The 25,455-nt window shown below is 29.8% G+C and overlaps 2 protein-coding genes across 3 annotated transcripts in view; one reads left to right on the top strand and one right to left on the bottom strand.

Annotated features, from left to right (window-relative positions):
- The window catches only part of LOC121114478 (semaphorin-6D), a 125,788-nt gene that overhangs the window by 56,655 nt on the left and 43,678 nt on the right, over nt 1-25,455 (bottom strand). The window lies entirely within an intron of this gene.
- The window catches only part of LOC121114479 (cyclic nucleotide-gated channel beta-1-like), an 88,407-nt gene continuing 86,417 nt past the window's right edge, over nt 23,466-25,455 (top strand). Inside the window, exon 1 of the mRNA XM_071886862.1 lies at nt 23,466-23,762. The gene's annotated coding sequence lies outside the window, so the exon portion shown is untranslated. The remainder of the gene's footprint in view (nt 23,763-25,455) is intronic.

The raw sequence follows: 25,455 nt of genomic DNA, 5'->3' as shown, positions 1-25,455 counted from the left end.
GTATATAACTTCTACATTGATAGGAACCATTAATTTTTGGAATGATTAAATATATCAAAAAAGGGTTCCATAAAACCATATCATATCTTATTATGCCTAGCTAAGCTCTATTAAAGCAAGATGAGAATAGAATGAAGGCACACACACTGACACTGATATTAAATACACATCACCTTTGCCCTTAGTCGAGTCGTAAACTATCATTGCATGGATCATGTTAGGTAAAGAAAAATTACTTTGTTAACACCATTTAGCTAAGTGTATTGAAATGTCAAAGATGAGAAATAAAATTCAATTTCTCTCTTAGTGCGTACAATACAAATATTTATATGCTTGTTGCCTGGCTAAGAACAGAGTTTTCTTTTAAGGGCCCTGTATAAATATTCTCTTCAGCATACTTTGTTCTTTTTTCAAAAATGGTCTTTAAATTGTGGTTGTTAGTTTGCACCATTAAGTGGAGTTGCAGTTTTTAACGACTTATAATAATATTATGAGATGGTCGTTGCCATGTCATTCTGTATGAGTTGTGTAAATACGTGAGTACGTGTTCCTTGGGTGTGGTGTCTTTGTCTGATCTTGTTTGGAATTATGATGATTTGATGAGAGTAATGACAAATAAACAGGGGATGATGATTCTATCACAATATTTATCAAAAGATAAGTACCTACATTTTGTAGCAGGGCAAGGAAAGTGATTAATAGGTCTAAGGGAGATATGAGTTGTATTTTGTTTCTCTCATTTTTGTGGAATTAAGTGTTCAATTCATCTCCAGCCTAAGGATATTTAAATCATTCTGATGGTACTGAATGATACAAATAAGGTAAACATATATTACCTGCATTTAATCTTATGAACATATACACCTGTTTAGCTTAGAATTGAATTTGCTTCAAAGGTCCTTCGAATGAAAGGATCTGGAACTATTTTTTTTTAATTACAAAATATGATTTAAATGTTTCTAGTAGTGTTGGATAGGAGTATTACTCCAACTAAAAATAAAATAGACACTATTTAAATCGAGAATTCTCTTAAAATTACAAGAATATGTCAGGAATATATCTTTGAAAACTGTAACTAGTTTGAACTCTAATCCTCAAAATCCAAGATATTTATATGAGCTGTGAAGTTTCTAGTAGTTTATTTTCTTAATAGTAGGAATGGACAAAATCATTAATTGAATACGTTAGTTACTTATTGAAAGCATAATTTGTAGACAATTTAATTAGTGTCAGAACTTGTGGTCTCAATTTCTTTTTAAAATGTCCCTTTTTCAAAAACAACACCTACTCAATTATGTGTAAATACAATTAATATTCCTATTGAGCTTAGTCAAACTCGAAGTAAAATTTGATAAAGTAATCTTAGACGTACTCCACTTGACTTGGTGCTCGTGAACTTGAATTCGAATAAACTCAACTCAAAAAAATTAACCAAACACTAATCAATTTTCCTTCACTCCTTGGATGATACTCCTAGCATTTTTGACATTTCCTGACAATTACATGGAAGTGTAATAAACTCATTGTTTCACCTGTAGAGATCAACTTGTACATATAGAGGACCATGAAAAAAGTCGAATTGAAATACTAGAAAGGTCACTCTTGACCTTTTTAATGTCCTCCAAATAACAAAAAAGATCAGTTTATGGAACATTATGTACCTACATACGTTTGTGTTTGATACTAAATAATGGCATTGCCATGATTTATCCTTGAACTTTAAATAAATAATTTGTGTTTATTTTTTTCACACAGAGTTTTTATATCTCTCGTCAACATTTGTCGTTTGTTACAGAAGTAACAGATATTATCAGTGATTGTTATTTGGAAGAAAAAAAATAAGTAATAGTCAACCAATGGTTTATGGAAATATGGAATGTCCCACACAAAATGTCAAAGGGGATGATGATTTAAAGATATATTTTGTGTTAGAGTACATAAAATGTTAGTCCAACACTTATATCTACATTCTAATATACATGAGGACTATTTATTTGTCACATTTCAAACTCAGGTACAAAAAAGAATATTATATATAGAACTAGCTCATGCTGTAAATCCTCCTAGTAGAGACTATAACATCTAGATAATAACTTTAAAAATTAAGATACATGAAAAAAATATGTTGATAAAATTTAACATAGAATACAAAGGTTTTTTGTTTTTTTTTCATTTGGACCCAATTTTTTACAGATGGTGGCTTTTATCCTGTTTAACAGCCTACGGTTAAATTTTCAGGTTAATCCATTTATTTATTACAGTTCTTAAGAACAGTTGTTATTACTTTTTTTTCTTTTTCAATAAATTATATATTTTGCACATTTATAAATAAAACAAATCTTTACAGTTTCCAATTTTAGCGTTGAAAATGACGTCATCAATCTGAAAGTTGGGCATCTTTGGTGCATAATAAAGGCAATTGTAGGGGGTGGGCTAAAGGGGCTATAGCCCCTTCCAAATTAAGGAATTTTTGTTTTTACTAGAAAATTTAATATTTAACTTTTTTTTTCAAAAAAATTTATTTTTGAAAATGAATTTAATTTTTCAAAAATATTTTCCAAAAAATTTAATCATTTTTGGATAACTATGGATTTTTGAAATTTTTCTCCAAAAAATTTAATATTAGAAATTTAATTTTTTGTGAATAGTTGTAGATTAATGAAAATCCATTTCCAAAAAAATAATATTGGAAACTTTTCGTAAAGAGCTCCGGATTTTTGAATTTTTTTGAGAATAGTTATGGATTTTTGAATTTTTTTTAAAAGAATATAATCTTTTATGAATAACTGTGGGTTTTTGAAAACAATTTCATATTTTAAATTAAAATTTTCATATTTTCTTTACAAAAAAAAAAATATATATATCAAATCCTGAGGACGCCCCTGCATAAACAAACTACTACAGAAGGAAAATCTTACTCAAATATCACAAATTTTTTGTGATAGTTATTTAGTATATTTAAAGCTATTAAGAATGTTTTTGGAAATCAATTAATTAACTATATCAAAAAATACGTTTTCAACTTGGCTCCACTTTTGGTTTATCTTATAATCAGTCGTGAAATCCTCTATAGATTGTTATTATCATTATATTGGATATAAGTGTTGTTGGGCCGAGGATAGTGCTGCCGACTTGTATTTATTATTCTTTTCTAGTAGTTGATTTACTTATTTGTTAATTAAATGTTAATTAATCTGTCGGATATTAAGTTCTGTTTTTTCAGTTTGGTCATGGCTTATTGATTTTGAAGAGTACTTAAAAAGAGAATTTTGGTATTCTATAAAACATAGATAAATAAACATTTGATAATAACTATTTAAAATTAAGTCAACTCCAATTTTTATTTTTCAATTACATCACCAGATTTACATATCTATCCATCCATATTAGAACTAAATATGATTTTTGTAGATAACTATCAATGTATTTTTTTTAATTGATTCTTGTAGCTATTTATTATTTTTTGAAGATTTAAATGACATGCCATGTATTTATTTTAGCAGTCAATATCATATATGTATATTACGTATTAAAGGATATCCAGCTTGTATTGTTGTAGATCAAAGTAGAATCAAGTTTATCGGCATTTGAATAAAATAGTAACATCATATTTTTTTGGACAAGTGTTTTTGACACACCTTTTGAGGCATCATCATAACTGTACCAAGGGTTCTCTTTTATGGACGCAATTTGTAATGTTTTGGAATAGAGTGGTATAAAAAGAAGAAGAAACAAACCAAGATTGTAGATATAAAAGGGTGGTCAAAAAAGTTTCCGGCCTCAACGTGAAGATGGCACCACTTATAAATAAAAGCTAATCGCATCTATCTAGCATCTGTTGACAGTTACTCACCAATGTTTAAGCTATTTTGGGCGTGCAGTTGTTATGTAGGAGTCGTTTGAGTGAGTTCATTTGAGTATTTATGTGAAAATGGAGGAAATCTAGTATTATTCTGTTGGTGCAGTTTAGGCGCGATAAATCTTTGTTTTGGTGACAATTAATTACTTGTAGATGAAACTTGGATACACCATTATACGTCCAAAATAAAAAAATACAGCCCAATCAGGGAACTGCAAATATTTTTGTCAAATGAAGAGACCTTTATGAACAATTATTTTTCAGAGAAAAATCCGGAGAACTATTTAGACAGGTTACAGTGATGGGACATCGCTGGGAGAAGTGTACTTAGCCGATGACGAAAAATAAAATAAAAAATTAAGAAAAAATATTTTATTTCTTTGTTAGATCGAAAACATTTCAGACCACCCTGCTACAGTTCTATTAACTTTAACGCCCCTAAATTAAGAGTGTGTACGGATTTCATTAGCCTAGTCAAAAAGATTGAGACGTCGTTTTGATATAAATAATATTACAATGTGGACTGGAGCTTACACTACATATTTGAAGCCTTTTGACGTCCCTCTTCATCCGATTCATAATTTCCTTGACTTTACAATGTAGGATATGGTGTTTTTAGGTTATTGAGTAATAGTGAAGACTCTCTGATGACAGTGGTGGAGACAAAATTTCCATAAATGTTGTGAATAGTTGCATGTCAGAAATGAATTGTTAAGAACAAGAGAAAGTAGATTGAATGAGATATTGGTAGAGAAGTGAAAATACGTGTATTTTTTATGTGTGTGAATTATACGATTTGCTTGTATAATTTGCAACTGGAATATAATAACGTGTACAATTGTATCCTTGCATGTTTAAAAATGAATGCATATCAAGATCTCTAGATATTGGTAAATTGTAGGCTGACAATATTATTAATCTCTAATTCAGAAAACATCATGGGTAAATGTACGTACAGGGTTGGGCAGTAAAACGTAGAATCTTAATTTTCTCATCAAGAAAGGAAGGTTGAGTGATTCTTTTTTGACATTCTGGGTCAACCATCCTTTCTGCATAAACAAACTAAAATAAAATTTCGTCATAGCGTCGTCATGATTGAGCAAAAAGCCAAGAGACAGCGCATCTCGGATCTTTCAGATTCTGAAGTTGGGGTGGCAAGGATTATGGACATTGTGAAGTGCTCCAGGAGCCTGGTCTTTAAAGTGGACAAGATGAAGAATGATGAAGAAGACATATCCAGGAAAGCAGGAAGTGGAGGGGACATTTTATAGAGGGATCCGTAGTTCTTGTCTAGTTTGGAGAAAAAGATCAAGGATGACCCTACCAAATCGATGAATTGCCTCTCCAACGACTTCCCCGTGGCTACTAGTACCATAAGTAGGACCGTGAAGGCCGACTTGGTATTCTTCTCATACATTACCTTCAGTCAGGAGTCATGAAGGTCAAGGGGCTTGAGAGTCCACGTTTTGCTGCCTAACTCTAGATATATGTAGTTGTAAGATCAGAAGAGGAGTGGATCCTTAATAGACAATCCATACCATACTACATTTTCCCTTCATTCATTTCCATATTTCTTCATATATTTTCACCTTATTACTATTTGAAAATAATTGCCCCAAGGAACTTTTTTTACATAGCCATGGACTTGTTTGTATATGTACATTGTACATAAACAGATTCATTATTACTTTATTACGTAAGGTAATATTTGTAATACATGCATTTATCTATAAGTGATCCATATACAGATCAAGTTTCACTTATTTAGTTCAACCTATTTTTACAAAATATAGCTTAAGGAGCTAATTTTTATTTTTTAACAAATCCTTTTTACATCAATCACAACTTTATTTTACAGATACATAATCACACATATAACATCAAATTATCTTCAAACTATTGATCCAAAAAAATATATATCTTCTATTCAAATCTATCTCTTTCTCATTTTCTAAATCTTATATTAATGAATTTCCCTCCTAAATTTTCAGAACCCGAATAATGTTAGGATCACGTATCTTCAGATCCGTATAGCTTAATTAGGTAATATAAATGTATTTTCTTTATTTAATTTTGTTGTGTGAAAATCTATGAAACGCATAACCGAACCCTTATATATGTATATTCATCCCACTACACTCTCCGATTCATCTGAATACTTCAATTCTTTCTTGTCACATTAACGCTTATGTTTCAGATAAAATATACAATTACATATTAACTGATTCTTAGTGGTAGAAATCTGTAATTTTCAGGCTCTTAAAATTCACTATCATAAGATAATCTAATGTGAGAAAGAAGTATCCATATATAGTTTTCCCTTCACTGATTAACATTTTACAATCGACACTTGCAGACTGTACGGTAAGAATTAAGCCTTCCAATTAAAGGAAGAACATTATAAATATTTTGATAGAAAGATTCCCCACCATTAGTACAAATTTTAAATATGGGGATTTCTTATTGGTTTAGTAGGACTACAGGCTCCAAAGATTGAAAGAATTCCGACAGGCCTTAATATTTTGGTGACGAAAGTATTACATCTTTTGGAGAAGTTTGAGTAAACTTTGTTTTGTTTGATCAATCATCAACCTGTTACATAGTCGCTATAGCGTCGCAGGTTTAACATTTTATTTTTATTTTTCCTCTTCTTTCCTTCCTTACTTTTAAAAATATTTATCTTACGTAATATGCCTTCGTTTAACTTACAAACTTCCATATATTTGATCTACATATTAATTGGTCCATTTATTTTGCAGATATTTTTATGTTACTAGTAAATGCCTTGCTCCCCAATAGGAGCCCTTTCAAGTATATATGTATTTATCAAATGAGAGAAAATAAATTACCCAAGTTTTTCTATACGTAGATACATTCAAAAATAATTATTGTTATTATTTCCTTACAGACATAACCATACGTGGAATGAACCCCAGGATGAAAAAGAAGAAGAATTTTTGCCGCCCTAAAATATTACTAAAATTAATTAGAAGGTATTTTTTTAAATCCAGGGTATTTTTTAATAAATATCCTTAATTTATCATTGACTAAGAGGGCTCCTTCTGCAGTTGGCCTTCTGTTATTATTATTTTTTTTTTTTTCAATTAATATAAATGGTATAGCTTCTTATCCTTCTAGGCAGTAGCACTATCTACTAGTGATAAGAGTCATTCCGAGACCGAATTTTTTGTTCAGCTCGGTCTTAAGTGTTTTGTTTTTCTACCCCAATCTTTACCAGAAGAAATCAAACCTTGGTCCGAATTTTCTGGATTTAAAAAAAGGTAGTATATATAAAGGACATGCATCGAATCAAGACCAAATTAATTAAAATTATAAAGGTTTTAGAAAATATGAAGTCGCCATTAACTTAGTAAGGAATGGGTATTTGCCAGAGATGGGGACTTGGATTCGAATTTATATTTTGAAGACTTACGACATGACTTGGTCACGCAGTCCGGGCTTGACTTAGACTATAAAGCTAAAACTTCTGACTAAACTTGGGCTAGAAATTTCATATAAATTAGTTCACTGCATATACAGTACTCTTTAAAATATCCTTTATTTTATGAGGACTTGAACTGGACTCGATAAAACATTTAAGGACTTAGATATGTGAAATAAGACTTAGATTTGCAGTGTAATGACTTTTTCACACCTTTGATATTTGCTATAATGGAAAAAAATACTTTTACAAGTAATGTTATTTATTTAGACACCTTATTTTATGTACGCTCTAAATATCTATTATAAAGAGGTTCTATAGCTAAACAAAGTAAAAATAATAAATATATATTTGATTGGAAATTAATCTTTGTTATAAGTATATTTATAGATACATAAGCAAACAAATATATGTTAGACCTTTATATGATGAGAACCATTACTTACGTTTTTTGGCATGATGTCTATTTGACAAAGTATTGTATATAAAGGTGAGAAATATCCCTCTAAAAAAAGGTGGATGTAGAGAACCATTTATTATTAAAATATGTGTAGTATGATTTTTTTGATCAAATAATAGGTTATCTTGTCTTGTATATATTTATGGCTATTACACGACTAACTCATCAAAGACCCTTTACTTTTTTGTAACAAAGTTTGTTCATTTTTTTTTTTTTTTCAAATATTTTAAATCGTTGGTGGTTTTTTTGTTGTTTTTTTTTGCAAAAAAAATAATAATAATCGTAACATTACAATTTTTATTTTAAAGTACTTACATATGTTATGTATATCTTGTACCTTCTAAAGAAATGATTGGATTCATGATAGAGGTATTAAAGAAAGAGAACAGGTACAAAAAATGACTGTATCTATTGATGTGGCGTGATTTGTTCCATTACCAAAAGATAAATAATTTTTGTTCTTCATCAAATGAGTCCATCTATATTATTTAAATAGTTGTAGTACAACTTTTCCTACCTATGGTGCCAAATTAGCCATTTTCTTTATATATTACATATATAAAGTAAGATGCAGATTTTTTTACTCAATTACCTATGTATTTTTTAAGTATGTTAATTACATAAATTCTCACCTTCACGGCTCAAATACATATGTACAAGTGAGGGTTAATTTTATGCTTCATTTTAGTACAAGATGTATACCTACATTTACAATATAAATAATACTCTTTTTTTGCACAGATTGCAAATTTTTAAATTGTAATTTATACATGTGTAATGTATACATGTTTTTTGTTACTTTTATTATTGTTACGCATACGCATATTTATTTAATTATAAATAAATGTAGAGTAATTAAAACATTTTTCTATTGACTTAAATGACGTCATTACTTATTTTTACAGAAAAAAGGCACACATAAACTCACCATCCTTGAAGTCTCTCTTATGACTTTTCAAAAAGGGCCTCCACGCCAAAAACATATTTAAAAAAACAGCCATTGTAAAATATATAATAAAAAAATAAAAAGCTAAAAAAAATGTTTTCCGATTATATTATTATCAGGGAAAATGACATGCGAACATAAAAACCTTCTGAAATAAATTGAAATTTATAATTGATTAATGTCAACTTTATATCAATTTTAACACTCATTCAAATATATCCAAATTCTGACATCTTGAAGTGCCTATTAAGGGTTTAATTCGGGGTTGGAAAATTCCCAATAAGTATCGCATTTAGTTAATTTTTAACATATGCTTCTTTCATGCAAGTCATTCAATGAAAAATTGAATACATATGCTTGAGATACAGTTTTTATAATGCGAACCGACAATAAATGATGCCCAATGAAGTATTTATAAAGAACCAACAGATTTACAACTTCACCTTATAACCTAGGTTCCTATGTATGGTGAGACTGGTTTAAATTAGTTTTTTCTTGTTAATACATATAATAAGTTACTTAAATTTATCTTTATTAAAGATAAAATATCCCATCCCTAGTGTCTGAAGTAGAGGTCGGTTAAATTTTTTTATTGTGATCCCAAAAGAACTTGTAGTAATATTAATTTACCCCAAACTACTAGATGATATTCATTTGTTTATTTAATTTTTGTTTCCCTCATATAAAATACTCACTCCCATTACCACAAAAATTTCTAAATTACCCTATTTGGGGTAATTTACCCCTGTTCTCCAACCACTTGTCTAGAGGAAAGATGGAAATAACTCTCACTTTTTGCCCTGTTAATCTCTTCTAAGAACAGTACACTCAGCAATTGATAGCACCTGGATTGTTTGTCAATACGTAAACGAACATTTGTCGTCAACTAAATCTATACCTAGAACGTAGATACAGCTCATTAAAATAAGAACAACCAACAGGTTTTCCAAAAGGAGTTCTCTGAATAAAGGGCAACTCTATCTGATTTGCACCCTCTATATACAAATATTGCATCAAAATAAATACATAAATAAAACTGTCTTTGTCTCTTGAAATAGAGAAAAGTTATTAATATCAATATAATGGTTAAAACGTCAATTAAAGCCATGACTGGCCTATTAATAGATTTCATATATTATTTCAAAAGAGTGGGGTCTTATTTAGTATCTATTTATGCATGACGGTCTTACAGGGTGTTGCTCCCTTTGTAAGTAGTTAGAGAGGTTATGTATAATGATAATATGTACTTACAAGATATTCATGGCTAAATGGTTTTTATTTTTTTGCATAAACAATACAAAATTAGGTTTTATGAAATGTGTGGGCAGGAGCAAAAAAAGGTGTTTTTTTTTTTAGCTATGTTATTTTTACTTATCAAAATGTAAATATCCTAAGTTTCCCCCTTTCAGCATTCAATGGTGTTCTTTTGCCAAGGTAAAGGGAAAGGGTTTTAAAATGGATATAAATAGATTAGATAAAGGATTATGAAAATATTTATATGTAAGCTGAAAAAAATAAGGGGCCATTCTTACTCCATGTGGGGTTTTTTCACATAATTGTTTACCCTTTCTTCCCCCCATAAGGACTTACATGAACCCAGGACCCTTTTTTGAATTTTATTTATAAAAAAAAATATTTTTACTTCATTCCAACTATGACCTTTTTTGAAAGGCCCCTCCTTTTAATCAAAAAGAAAAAGGTCTATCTTTTATTTATTTTTTCAAATAACTTTCTTTTGTTCCCTATGACGTCATTTATAAGATTTTTCATATCATTTAGGCCTAAATGGTTTTAAGTTGAATTTATTTCCCTTCTTAACGAGGATAGACGTGGTTTTAGCCCTTAGTCTAAGTGGCCACGTGGGTTGTGAATGTACCATCAGCTCAGTTTTATACTTTTTTTCACTTCAAAATTAAGTTCCCTACGAATCTTTACTCTTCACTTAAAACGTTTATTCTTTTATAGACATTTTTTTAATTGACAAATTATTATTGATTATTATGATTAGGTTTGTGAATCAGTAAAGTATCTAAATAAATTATAAGAATTATATTAAAATATTGATTCTTTCTCACATTTAAAGTCAAATTACACAGCTGTGACTTAGTAAAATTAGTAATAGTTTTTTATAAGTGGACATTTATAAACTAAGTGGTTATTTTTGATACCCCTCCCTCTTCCTCAAACACCATTGTTATCTTTTTTTTAATCATATTTAATACTAATTTTACGAAATTTCGTTTTGAGTACAATAGAAATCGACAAAACTCACAAAATGAAAAATATAATATCTAAAGTAAAAAGTTCTGAGTGTTTTTTTCGCAATATTTAGACAATAAAATTAACATAGTTAGAATTACCCGATTTAGGTGGGTCCAAATGGTTTTCTGGTTAATCTTCCGTTCTGTGCAATGTAATAAGTGCTCATATTCTGGTACACTATAAGATTTCCTTGATTTTATCGATATTTTTGACGTACATATTACTAGAACAGAATTGTTGGAACCACCGCTTTGATGTTGCATTCGATACTGTATTGGGTCCATAAACAGTACAAATTTTTGGGCGGCCTGCTCTGCCTTTTCACCCAGGGGCTTAGTGATACTGAAGAATGTATCTAATTTCCTCTTTTTTTTTTACTTCCATTTTAGAAAGCTGTAACACACAACTGGCTTCACCAAACACAAAACTGTAAATGAACTTTTTAAAGCGTACACTTAAACTTTAAGCTTATTATTATTTTTTTTTTTTTTTGATGCAATGTATTGCATATGAGATATAGTTTACTAAAAACAACAAGCGAATAATGTTCAGAACTTTTTACTTAACCTTATATATTGATTTCCATTTTTAGGAGTTCAAAGTTGAAATTCGAATTAATTCATTTTTACTCTTGCATGACTATGGAAGAAAGAAAGTAATTTTGCTCATCAATCAAAACTCTTGAATGACTGATGTTCAAAAACTATGATTTAGCTGTTTATACAAAGTAATACAAAGCAGTCATAGAACACGACATAAATCAATATAGAATTATAAATAATTTACATGAGGTGTTGATTATACACTTGCTCCTTTTTTAATTGCTCGCCCAACTCATTTTAGAATTAATTGTAGTTTAGGGTAAGCATATAAGTATACAAATAATCTAAATTACAAAGAAACTTCCTAATTATTTGGATAGTCAAGGCTGTTTTATACATATTTATGATTTATTGGTTTTTATGGGTATAAAACCATGATATGGTATAAGAATATTAGTATGTAATACCCTTGAAATAATAGTGTTACCACCCATTAAGAACCCTTTAAAGAGGGGAAAATTCATCTTATCTATTTCTGGGGTGCAATTTACCTTGACCAATTCCTTCATTCATCGTTGTTAAGATTGCAATAATAAAAACATTTTTATATCGTGAAAATCCAACACGTCAAAACATAAAAATTCGAGCAACCATCTGTTTATTTTACCTTATCAAAAAATATAACATAAGTGAACAACAAACAACCCAAACGCCCACTGAACCATTAGAAAAACAATTAAAAGGGGTTATAAGACATTGCTGGATCGATAAGAAAGAAGGATATAAAACCACTTAAAATTGGTTAGGTCATTGGTGATGTCCACCCGTTTACGATACGATAATACTTATAACAAACATTTAATCCAATGTATTTATCTAAGACCAATGGGCGGAAATGAAAAGTTGGCATTGAACTGTACATACTTATCCACCTAGAGCTTTTTATAAAGTGCAGAGTGTACTTACATTGTAGAAATTAATTCAATGCAGTTTCACATCCATTTGAAAAGGGATTTGACATATTTTATTATGTATATCTATGTACCCAAAGTAGTAACTCAATATATCATTTTAATTATTTTTTTCAATTAATGCCAAATATCCAATAATATCCCTCCAACAATGAAAATAGATTTCCCCTTCTCTTACCTATGTAACTAATTGCAAAAGCTAAAATAAACCCCTTATGGCTAAAAGCAATCATTTAAAAAAAGAGAAAAAGTGCTATTAGTTGGTATGAAGGTTTTATATATTGTATATACCGGGTGGGTCATTAGGCGTGTAACACTTTCGAATTTGTTCAGAAAAAATGCTTGTTGTAACAAAAAAATTAATTTTATAGGACATAATTTTTAGGAGTATATTTTGTATCTTATTTTTCGAAGACTCTTCCATTACCTCGTTGCAAGCCTCCACTCGACGCCTCCTGGTCCCTGTTCAATTTGCGTAGTAATCGAGCGAGCTTAGGTATGGAGATAAAAGTGGTCACATGTCCTGCTTCTAAATGTTGGGCGTGTAGGAGAGGGCGCCATATTGTGTAAAGTGCATTTTCTCCTTCTGAAGTGATTACCAAGGTCTAGAAACAACGGTTGACCAAGAATTAATCGGTATTTGGCCACATTAAGTTTTTGAAATATCTGAAAGAGGTATTGGCTACTTTTTCAAAATACTATAAATGGTGCTTCTAGAAATTCAAAAGTGGATGGCAAAGTCAAAAGGTCAGTTTCCAACTAAAATACGTGTAAGCTCTATTTTGAAATGATGGTTTTACTGTTTATTTTATCGGGAGTATTTTGTTCATTATAAATATAGTCAAAATATCTAAAAATGTGTTATAATATAATTCATAATCTCTCAACCTCCTATAAAGCCATGACTTAATATTTAAAAAGAATGGTTTTAACGACTAATGATGCACCCAGTATAAATAGGTATATTTAGGATTTGATTGTTGATTTAATGCACAAAAATGGATATTATTTCATCTATGCACAAGAATTCACATTTTTGGGCAGTAAGACGGGACTTGAAATATCATCATTACTCCACCATTTGCATTAACCATCATTTATTTGTACGTTTTTTTATACTTACATTACACATAGAATTGAACCTACCTACCAATGTACAAAATAATAATATGTGAAATATATTTGATTTATGTGAAATTGTAAGATTGTATTAGAAAAGTGAAACTCTGAGCGAGATTTAAAAAAAAATATTGATATGAGTTATGTAAGTAATACCTATCTATACATTGATTTCAATAAAAAAATTTAGGGAGATCCCATCTAATTGAATTTTAAAATATATATGATATCATGGGTATGAATGGGATTAAAAACTTTCAAGAAGAATGGGAAAGGATTAAACTATGAAACCATTCAAGACATTAATGAGGTCATTGCTTGGAAGAAACATAAATTAATTGAGGTAAGAAATGGATCCTTTTGAAACATTGTATGAGTATTTGAGATATTAAGGGCACAGTTGAGTTCATTTGAGAGCAATACTTTGAGGATTGGATGCAGAGAAGTTAAAAAGATCGATCTCGACAACCGAAGCATCTAGAACTCAGATCCACAAAAATTAGTTTCAAATCCAAAAGCCATCTCCAGAACTACCTACATCACTATCTATGATATTATAAATGATGTATCCATCGATATTTTGTTACGAAAAGTGAATAATAGTAATCGACCTATTACATCATAAACCATTCCTAACTGTAACTGTGTATGTAGGAAATGTGGAGACAATACTTTCAATTCAACAAAAGATAGAAAAGTAAGTATGTATGGCCATATTGGCTTCATTAAAGGTCAAGGGTAGATAGAGTCTGCCTTCATTGGAATGTTAAATATAATTCTTGTCAGATACTATTTCATATGTCCTAAAAGAATTATACACATCTTCTTGAGTCCTAAAAATATTTTTTTCCCCCATTTTGATTCATCTAACAAATATATTTAGATATTTAATCATAACTGCATTCTTTTAAGGTCACTATTCTTCCTTTGGGGCATGACAAATAATATGCATACGAGTATCATCGAAAATAATAATTGATAATGCGGCTCCCATACATAATTTAGGTTAAGGTTTTTATTATTGTAAAAACAGTTCCACTAGACACCAGGTGAGAGTAATTTGTTATCTTCATTAAGTCAATATTCACATATGTATGTTTGTAAGTAAAAAACCACTCCGGTTACGCTTTATATTTTGCTTTTTGGTCTTGCAGTTATGCACGAACATGTGTTTTACTTTGCTTCCTTTTTGTGCATTTGACCTTTGCTCTTGCAATTTCCCCTCCCAACAGGTACAAATATATATATTTAACCATTTTTTTTAAATTTTCTTTTGTGGATAAGGAAGACAAAACAAAACTTTCGATCCATATCTGCAATCTATATGTCCAAAATATCAAAATTTACAAAGGATGCGCTTTTCAATTAGGCTCAGTAAATAAGTGCAAAATCTGTTTTGATAGGTCTAGTACTATACATATATATTTGAAAAGTGTGAAAAAAACATTCCTAACTATACATTGCATTGCTTCAACACATCAGATATTAAGGTATTCATTTGTTCGATAGTATAACGTTCTTTTACCTATTTCCTGTCTTAATTTTATCAGCTCTGACTACAAGAAATGTATTCGTCAAATAAATGTTTTTTTACATGATTTTAAGACGAAACAAAATAAAACACAACATTTTTGTCAAATTTTTCGTCGGACTTGAAAAAATACATTGTTTTCTTGACGAAATTTCGACGTGACAGAGTTCCCGTCCCACGCAGCGTCTTTCAAACGATACTGCATTCTTTTTTTCGGATTCAATGGTTTAATGTCCACACCAGGAATAAATCTACTTAATTGGAACCGATGAAGAATGTATACAATGAATAATAGGAATCTTATTATTAGAGAAGGAAAAATGAGCGCATTGGGCGTGTAAAAATTAAGTCCTCTGAATTCGTACAATTTGATTTTATCATTTACTATTTGTGCAACCTGATTGTACAAGCTATATTACGTGGTAGCGGGACAGATGAATTATTTAATATGTATCTAATATATTTTTAAGGGTGGCCTCGTAGGGATGCAATTCTAAATATTTTGCATTTTACTCAAAAAATGTTGTCTGCATGTCATAGCAGATAGTAGTTGATCTCCTCCAAAACATTCTTCAAATTGTCAGGGTTACAATGTTGTTGTTTTTTTACATGCCCACATGATTTTCATCACTACGTATGTCTAAGAAATCGTTTTTCTTCCATAAGAAATATATTTTTTTCTCGTTTCATTGGAAGAAAATACGTTCAAGTAAGGAGAGAAACATTGTGACTCATGGTTTATTTTTTGTGATAAGACTCTTTTAAAAAGTAACTTTGGATCTACAGTCACTTTGTTGTTGTTAGGTGTATAACATGTTGTTTACAAGTTAGCATTTTGTAAAAGTTATATCTTGTATGTACAATTATAAGCAGACTGTACAAATTGCAATTTGCACCTATCATAATATTTTATTTTATTAAATCCTCATTCATATTGCTTAATTATCAATAATTATTAATTGATAATATTATTATTTCATTCTGCTCTATTGAAATTAATGATTATGTATGTAGGAGTAATAAAATTAAGGGTTCTTGAAGCTTATAATGTTTCATACTGAGTATTAATTAACCAGTCATTTTCATGACACCAGTCAAATAGATATTTAATCTTTAACATATAAACGATATAGTGAAAATTCCAAGATATTTGAGCATTCAGACTGAAATTTTGTATTTTTCATAGAAACTGTTGGACTGTTTTTGCTGTTCTAATAAATAAATGATCGTTTGTCTCCATATAACATCCATAAAATTAGCCATGGAACTTAAACATGAGAATTTCACCCTCATCTTCTAATATATTGTACAAAATATGTCAAAATTTCATCAGAAAATTGAAACTGTTAGAGTCTTGGCTAACACGATCGGGAATTCTTTGTGTTGAGTTGTCGAAGCAAAATAATTTACTTCTCAATTCCAGATTTCCACAGACTATATTGCTTACTACCGTAAATACCGTGGAAAGTTTTTAATACTACTTTACATGAGTTGGTCGAGTTATATTATGGAAGATAAAAAAAAATAAGGTTTTAATTTTTTCAATAAGCCAATTTGCAACGCTGAAAGTATGAAATTTTTGTTCTGTTGAGTGATTCATTGTTATATATTTTCAATTGCATTCAGAAAGTTTTTGAGCTTAAAAATTATTTAAAAAATTAAATTAAGGATTCCAATACTTAAGCATCAAATATGATATGTATGACTTTTTGTTGTTAGCTAAGAGTGAAAAAAATAAAAAGGACTACTGACTAAATGGTCCTTAGAACTTAAATTGTGAAAAAGACAAGTCCGATTGGAAAAAAGACTGAAGGGGAAGGAAAAAAAAAGTGATTAGAAGTGGAGTTGTAGGACGGATCCAACACTAAATTTAAGACAATGTGACACGTTGTAGTTACAGAGTGACTAAGGTTGTACATAATTAAATCAAACAAAAAGGGACGTAGAAATGGTATATTATTTATCTGTTTACACAAGCTACAGCTTGACCAAAAATTGCAACTTGTACACAATATATACATACATATATAGTCTATGTACACGATGTTAAAAATACTCAAGTGAGAGATAAAAAAACAGACACACACATGTTTTCCCTATTATATTTTGGGTGAATGCACCATTTCTTATATTTTTCTATATGCTTTATTTTCTTCTTTACTTCATTATTATCTATACAAATTGTAGATCTGATATTATGTAGCCACCAACCATCTGATGGATCTAAGTAAATAATAATATATTTAATGCCTTTAAAAAATAAACAAGGTAATTGATGATTAAGAACACCATAATATATGCAATGTACACACAGATTGCAGACAATATTTTGCTATTATTTCAATACATGATTATCGCAAAAAAAAAAAAAACTCTCTGAATGTAATTATTAGCCTCCAAATTGAAGCTCCCATTTTGCATTAAATAAAGTAATGGTAATCATGTACATGCCTGCATCGTCATCACCATCCCTTCGCAAAGAAAAGAGTACGAAATATAACCTCTAGCAAATCATTCCATGTTGTTATGGATATACGGGTATATAGGTTAGATTGATCACTACTTTTGAAGTACCCATTTAATGTATGGACTACAAAAATAGCTTTTGTCTTCACTCTTAATCTTTCCTAAGCTCACTATGGTCATTTAATAGATTTTGGCAAATTATAGTATGGTGTTACCATACAATAATGATTCCGTTTGTAAAATACGAGCAAATGGATAATTTATGCAGTATCGAAAATTCAATCATACACATTTGAAAATGTCACAAGAAAAAAAAATCATTTTGTGTGGCGCTAATAAAATTGAAAAAGTATTAACGACCAAAACTTTCTGATATTATTGGTTATTTGATGTGATTTATAAGACCATTTGGACATGACTAAACTGATTTATAATATCAATAGAGTGAATTATTGTTCAAGGCAATTTATTATTGCAACAACACACTAAAATATGCTAAAATCTTTAAAATGGCAGGTTGTGAATTGAGAAAAGACTTAGAGTGTACTCAAAACTGTTTTTGTAATCCTGGGACAAGCCACATTATACATTAAAAGGGCAATTTTAATACCCTTTTCATTTTAAAAAAAGTTATCACAATCTAACATAGGTGTATTTCTTAAATTTAAGGCATCTTCAGGTGCATTTACCTTCGTATCTTTGTCTGTTGCAAAATCATCTTATATGTATTTATAAATAAATCTCTTATTTCGCTGAAAACTAAAATTATAATTAGTTGAAAGGTTGTATATTATATTATATTGTATATCATCGCCCTATAATTGGATTTATATACATATATATATATATATATTATACACACAAATTTAATCACTATTCCTTTCTTTTTTTTTTAAAGAATGCACAACCATGGAGAATCCTTGATACGTTATTTCCTCATTAAATTTACATTCATATATCTTTGTATGTATGTATGAACAAGTCAGTCACTTGATTAATTGTGGATTGAATAACTGCTTAACTATATTTATTTTTAGCATTTCGTTTCTGCTCTTGTATCTACATATGTATGTACGTGTATTTTTAGATAACCGTATATTATTTCTATGTATGCATATATATTATACATATATATCTACGTTAGAAATCCACGTTTGAGCTACTTTTTTTAAAGGACTGAATCTCAATTCACAGATATCTTCAAATGAGAGAAAGTTTTCTAATTATTATTAGATGAAACTCCAATATAACAATACTTATAAATACAAAGGCCCATTGTCTTTTTTAAAGAAAACAAAAACAACTAGAGTTCTTCCAAAAGTATCATTTGCACAAATGTATAATAAATAGCAAAATATCATTTAAAAAAATAAAATGATTTAGTGTGTCAAATTGATGTATACCTATATGTATCTTACGTAAGTAAGGCTATATATGGATATATAAAAATCACGTTAGTTATTGAGGTAATAGCCTCTCAATGGAACCCTGAGTTACCATGAATTAGTTATTGTCATTATAGGATTTTTTTTTAAATGTAGTAGTTTCATTGATTCAGACAATTGACTCCCAAAAACTATGAAGTATTTTTTATGAGCTGACAGATCGGTGTACTCCCATTCTTTATTAGGGTTTTGAACGCTGATTCCTGAAATTGAAACAATTTATTTTCAGTTCTGAATATATCTACTAATAAATAGAGAATAGGTTCACACTGCCGTTAGCTGTCGTTGAACAAGATGAGGAATAACTATTTTAGAGGATGGAAATGGATAATTTAACCCATTTTCTAAATATTTTTGGCTATCAATTGAGAACGTGAGAGGAGAAAACTCCCTTGCCTCTTTTTCCAATCTAGCACATCTCAGCAGTAGATTAGACTAGAAGTTAAAGAGAATGACATAATAGGCCAGAAAGAAAGTGTTTAAAATATGTCCTAGAATGCAGTGTCTTTTAGCGCATCAGGATTATTTTATTATTATTTCATTCTTGAGGAGAAAACATCTAAGTAATAATAAGGGGTCGTTCATTTGAAAAACTGAGATTAACAATAAGGATCATAAATATGGGTTCTAGTTTGACTTGGAGTAGAATTGAGGATCGACATTGGAGTAATTCCAACTTTTATGTCCTTACTATGAACTACGGAGTAAAATTTGTATTTATTTCCTTCCTCCCATGGCTACTTGCAGCTGATCTAATACAACGTCATGACAACTCTCTTACCAAACATTCTTCAAATTGTATGGGGAACCACTTTCATTTTGGGTTTCTTTTATTTTTACAATTCCGTGGGACATTTTGCATCCCTCCCTTGCATCCATACTATTTCAGACCTTTTTTTCTCCCTCTATTTTTAGAAGAAGAAAAGTTGACAACAAATGTAATAAAGGTTCATTTTGTTTAACCGAATTTGTTCTTTATTCTCTTAGTGAAGCATATTAATCAAGATCGATTTTATTCTACTCCAAAGCTATGCCAATATTTATAATAAGAATAAATTAGAATGTTCATAATTTTTTTGCTACAAAAAATAAATCTTAACCTACTTAAGACTCCATTATAATTGAATATTTCTACATGCATGGATGCTCACTAAATGGTGTTGGGGTCCTATACATATGTATATTATACAATATACCACGTACATACTACAGATTTATTATGAGTATCATTATATTTATTGTTAGTATTTTCTAAGAAAGCCCATCCCTGATTTTTATATTCATATTTCATTTATTGTAATCATCTATAGCTCTGTGTTTTTTTCGCATTCTAAAGAGTCATTCCAAAATACACACATAGTTGTTCTTAAAAGCAAGTAATTGGCGAGGAAATGGCTGGTTATGTGTATGTAGCTATGAAAATTATTTGTCATTCTGTCTCAAACAACATCAAGAGAGTCATGATTTATGATTCAAGCATTTTTTATGCTGCTTGACTATGTCTGTTGGTTTTATAGATAAAGCTGGATAGCATTTTGTTATATGATGAATTTATGTATTTACAATTAAATTTTGGCAAAATAAAAAATAGTTAAAAATATGTTTTGTACAATGTACATTGTTTTTAAGTAGAAGTTGAATAATCGAGCTTGAGTATACCAACCAACCAACCAATATCATTGGAGATATGATTAATTTTTGTTAATAATATAAAAACTCCAAAAAACTTTCATTTTTATATGTTTAATGCTCCATTTTATATAAAAATGGGCAATTAATATAAAAACAGCATTGCGGACTTGATTTTTAACCTTTTTTTAATGTAAATACTTTTTATACTCTGAATATTAACCTAACAGAGTAAAATTTGCAGCAACCAGTAATACTCTCTTTTTTTTTATCTTCCAAATAGGATTTGTAGGTTCTATGATGTGCAACATTTCTACATATTTTGAAAGATTCAGCTGAACACAAACAAAAATGAAATATTCATCACGCACTAATAAAAGAAAATATGTTTTTTGGCTTTTAATTAGCTTAAATAATTGAATAAAAATAAATTAAATTCAACTGTTGAATATGCTTAGTAGCCATTTAACGCTCCATCCATTTTAAACATTCCCTTACTTTCATACAATATATAATAGTAGGGAAACCAAACTTGCAGTAGCATGACTATATTAAAAAAAAATTATGTTTATGGGAACAGGAAAAGCTAGCTCAAAACAAATTTGGGATATTTTTAAATAATATATTTAGCTATATTTTATATTCAATACGTCCTCCTTTACCAACATTAACAGCCTAGACACACCAACAAAAAGATTGGGAGCTCTTAACGATGAAGGCCGTCTCCATGGCGTACCACGATGCCACGATAGCATCTTGGAGCGAACCAAAATTTAGATGGGAGATTATGCAGACATTTTTCTTCAATTAAACTGCAAAGTCCATGGATTGAGTAAGGTCACATGGAAGCAGACGACCAGAAGTCAGCCATATTCCTACCATTCTCGTCCTTAATAGACTTCTTGATGTTATAGTGCTTTCGGATAGATGCCAACGGCATCTACAGACTTCTCCACACTGATACCAGCACAAAAGAGATCGCACACGCGTTGGCTTTTTTTGCTGTTGCTCCGATATTTTCACACTTAGAGACATGGAATAAAATCAAAACTTGTTTATTTTTTGTTTCAGCTGTTCAGCTTTTGTTGTGTAAGGAAACATTGTAATCAAAAATAACGGGGATTTTCTCACAGTTAAGAAAGAAAGTGAAATTAGTCAAGATATTAGACTGCTATTATGCAGGAAGGGATCAAGCTTTTTGTTGCTTAATATCCGATTGTACATGAGGAAAAGCTCAATCGAATCTATACATATATATAATGTAATAGTCCATATATGAATAAAGACATAACTGAGTCCAAGAAACCTTAATGAAGACATCATTATCTTCCATATGCATTTTTCCCTAACCTACCTTTAGTTAGGTTTTTTAAGGCTATACAATCGTATAAATCATAATAGACATGAATATAAAAGAAATAAAGAAAAGTTATCTTATTATTATTTCTTTAGAAATGGAAAATAGTATTATACAATATATATATATATATATTAGACTGTTGCTTAAAATGATTTCCTTCCAAATCTTTGAGGGGACATAGTTCAAAAATGAGTTTTTTTGGTAAGAGATGAAAAAACATTAAGTTTGAGTCATTTTGATTAAAGTTTAGAGGTTGCACACAGACTTTGAATTTGTAAATTTAAGAATTTTAGGAAAACAATATAATTCTTACCTACAAAATAGTCAACATATTATAAAAATAAAGCCATTCATTATTAATAGTTCCTTAAAATATGAACAATAATATCTTCCGTGTTTTTATAACCTTTTTTGTAAAAATTAACTTTAAATGGGAAAAGTGTATTTACTTTCTTTTACAATAAATTATCATATTAGTAGAAAACTACATAAATTTTTTTGCAAGATTAATAACAAAGTGGAATACTCATTTGAAAATTCAGATGACTGAGAGAAAAAGGGAGATACGTTTTAGATTTTGCACTCATAAATAAATTCTGTATGCAACCTCTAAACGTCAAAGATTATGGTTAAACTGTATACTACGTCATTTATTATCAAAATGAACATTTTTGGACTATGTTTCCTCCCAAAATTAAAAAAAAAAAAAACGAAACAAAGTTTAAGGGCCAGTATAATATCCACATATACGCATATGAATGCCTTTTAGAATGTAGAAGAAAAGACAATTTTTATTTATTTGGTCATTGTGTCCCAAGTCACTTTATCCACCTGGTCATGTATGTATATATTTATGTTAAGGTAATTGGTATGAGTATGATGAAATAGATAGTGAGGGAGTGTGTGAAGAACGAGAAAGAAAGAGAAAAAGGAAGCCATTTTTCTTCTTTTGATATAAAACCATTGAAAGGGAAATAGAAAAGAAAAGATAAAGTAACCTCTAATTGAGACATAAGGCTACTGTGTATACGCCTTTGTATTTACTTTTAATGGGGAGAATAATAAAAGCAAGAAATAGATTGAGTCAGGGGGATGGAAATGTATAAAACACTATACAATGTTATTTGGATTTTATAGAATTCAGGACTGGGATTTTAAATCCAGAACAAGTTTAGACATCAATATCTTGGCAAACCTGAGGTGAATATTTATGAAAGTGTACTCATCATATTCAAATGACAAAATTGTATTATGAACACCGTACTACCATTATTGTGTGCCTCCATACTGGACACACATACAAAGACCCTTATAACTCCATAGATAATTATGCTAAAGAGCTTAAATTGACGTTCACTGATCTGGTATTATGCTAGAATTTTAAATTGGTGCTGTTTGTCCAAATCGTTTAACTAAAATTGGATTTATTTCAGAAAAGCAAAAAAAAATTTAATGTTAATTTTGTGGGAAAGGAAATGGGGCCTTAAACTTCAATGATTAGAAACCTCTTGGACTACATTGTGCGGAATTTCTTTGAGAATAGTCCATTAAACGTGAACACAACAATGTTGACTCCTTGCAGTCTTCCATTCCCGAAGTAGTGCCCAACATGGAGGAGGAGTTCTTTATGAAGGCCTTGTTCAGGGACAGGTATGAGGCTGTGTTTGAAGCTGGAGATGGTTGGTTTGAGTGATTGACTTCACTATGGACCCTGTCGTGTAAGACAAAAGGTTTGTAAATAGCTTATTTATTTTCGGGAGATTAATTGCAATATACATTATCCTTAAACTTTCCGGATTTAAAATCCCCACACTGTATATTTATTAAAATAATTATTATTAAGACTTTTTCTTTATATAGCAATACTCAATTTAGTCTTTGTTAGATCAGTTTGTATTTGCTAAAGTACGATTTCTCATTATAAGATTATTTAAATACATTTTACCGTATTTAGCTAAAGTATATATTATCTATCTGACAGCCAGAATTTAAACGTACATTAACGTCAGCTATTGTTTATTTCTGCTTTTTTTCTTCTAAGCAGTGTTCTGAACCTTGATTGGTTGAATCCAAACTTAGGTCTAGTTAAGCTGACAAACAATTTCCTGCAATTATTGAATGATAGCACTATATTAGGTGGGTCTGGGAAACACACCAACAGATTTGGGATCTTTTTTCATTTGATTTTTGGATGAAAAGTTGCAAGATACAACAAAGATAACGATGGTGCTGATGGTTGGAACAAGTAACTGCATTTTTTCATGATTTAGATATTGATTGTGTTTATAGTAGATTGAATAAATTTAGAATGTACTGGTGTAGAAAAATTGTAAACGATATACTCAAATAATATGTTCTTATAAATTTAGCGGTGCTTTTATTCATTCACTGATCAAATTAGCAAATTGTTAGCCTTTTAAAAAGCTGTTTATAACCATTCCTAAAGAAACTTCATCTAACGTAGGGTGTTCTCTTTTCCTTTGACAAGTCATCTTTTTATATCCTGTCCGGAGCGTGTGTTGAGTATTTCTTAATAAATTAATGATATGTTCGATTTTCATTCAACTTGAAATCAAAGTCACATTAAAAATAAGGAAAGACCCCAATCACTTTTTTTTATTACATATAAAAATAATTCTTTAAATCTGAAATATTATTTTATTTTATTATCGTTCAAAAATTAAATCCTTCTACGTCTAAAACTGCCTCTGATTCAACCACTCTTCCTTTTAAAGGGTCAAGTGGCTAGTTAACAGTACAATGAATGTAAATAATAGTTATTTTAGACAGTCAGCATCTATTTTGAACTTTTAATTTAGGGTTCGTAAGCATTTTCAGTATGTAAAAAAAATAATCAAAAATTAACATGGTAACCCTGAGAATTTGAAGAATGTTTGAGAGGAGAGCAGCTTAGCTGTTATGACGTCTATTGTAAATCAGCTCAAAGCATCTGTTATATGAAGAAAATAAACACAAATCCCACTCCTTATCAAGCAAGGACTGGGGCAGGAATGACTCCGTTTCTGATCCTCAATTCTACTCGGAGTCAAAACTTGGGATTGTAACTCCCAATAATTTATTTTGAACTTTATATTTAGATTTTCTCTATCCTCACGAACTAAAGTATAAATATAGCAGCATTATAAAACTTAAAACACTGCTCAGACTACCAAGAACAACATAACTCACCATTATTTACGTCCCTATTTATAATACTAAAATGCATAAATTATGTAACTGATGCATCATTGGTGTGTTGCATTGTATCTATTAATTCCATTGATTGATTGCAGTGTCAATTTAATATATTTTTTAAAGCAGTTGTAGGACGTAGTTACAAACAATTACATCCTCAATACATTCGTTATTTCATAACAATCCTTTTGAACGGAGTATTTTAATTTTATAAGGCATCCCAAATTA

The sequence above is a fragment of the Lepeophtheirus salmonis genome, chromosome 3 (assembly GCF_016086655.4).
Source record: "Lepeophtheirus salmonis chromosome 3, UVic_Lsal_1.4, whole genome shotgun sequence".
NCBI classification, from domain to species: Eukaryota; Metazoa; Arthropoda; class Copepoda; order Siphonostomatoida; family Caligidae; genus Lepeophtheirus; species Lepeophtheirus salmonis.
This window is presented reverse-complemented; position numbering and strand designations above follow the sequence as displayed.